The sequence below is a fragment of the Amphimedon queenslandica genome, unplaced genomic scaffold, assembly GCF_000090795.2.
Source record: "Amphimedon queenslandica unplaced genomic scaffold, v1.1 AMPQUscaffold_11682, whole genome shotgun sequence".
Classification (NCBI taxonomy): Eukaryota; Metazoa; Porifera; class Demospongiae; order Haplosclerida; family Niphatidae; genus Amphimedon; species Amphimedon queenslandica.
The window spans coordinates 8,378-9,234 of record NW_003548076.1 but is presented as its reverse complement, the minus strand read 5'-3'; the positions used below and the strand labels follow the sequence as shown (position 1 = coordinate 9,234).

General features: G+C 33.4%; 1 long non-coding RNA gene across 1 annotated transcript; it reads right to left on the bottom strand.

The window, feature by feature from the left end:
- Positions 1–722: 722 nt before the first annotated feature.
- Positions 723–848, bottom strand: LOC109589045 (uncharacterized). Its single transcript, XR_002188493.1, has 2 exons — positions 813–848; positions 723–767 (listed from the first exon to the last, which is right to left on the bottom strand). It is a non-coding gene; the product is annotated as an uncharacterized LOC109589045 (long non-coding RNA).
- Between the last annotated feature and the right edge of the window lie 9 nt (positions 849–857).

Genomic DNA, 857 nt, shown 5'->3' with positions numbered 1-857 from the left:
TATTATTAATTAATGATTGTGTTAGTGCAATGACTCCATCATCATTGATGGAATCATACCTGATCCATAGTGTCTCTAATGAAGTATTGTTTGTTATTTTGTGTGACAGTAAGAGGATGACATCTTTTGTTATTTTTGTGTTATTTATATCAATCCCCTTTATTGTTTTTATGTCTAATACTAGGGACATCAATAGGTATACAATATCAGGTGATGAGTAATAGAGGCCAATGTTCTGATGACTGTCTGTTAATTGACTGATCACTTCCTGACATTGACCTGCTGATGGTTTAGTGAGGGTTACACTACCATAACCGATCCATTCCACCTCTCCAGTCTCTTCTCCTAATAATAAACACAGTCAGTCAGTTAATGTGTGTATATTATTATTTTAATACAGTATAATAGGTAAAATGATAATATTATATTATTTTATTAATGATGTTTGTTTGTGTGTTGTTCCAGGTGATGCTGGTTTTTGTCAGAGGAGGTATGACACGGTTGACATTTGATTAATAATTGCAAAGTTCAATTGCATTCCATTGGTATCACGTGATGCAAAATGGCCACTAGTACCTCTGCTAGCAGTAATTTAAAGCATCAGAAAAGAGCCAGTGAGAATTTTATTGCTTCACTACAAACTATGATGATTGCGGTCAGTTTTTAGAATCTTAAACTAGTAAAGATCTACATGTATTTATCTGATGAAGTAAAGAACAGGATCAAATTTAAGATGCCTTGTCTCTTTCTCCTTCTTATATTCATGTCTATAAGCAAAGAAGAAATGTTCTCCATGCACTGGTGATTCTCACAACTGTCAAGGATTGTCATAAATCATTATAGTTTCTGCAGTACAA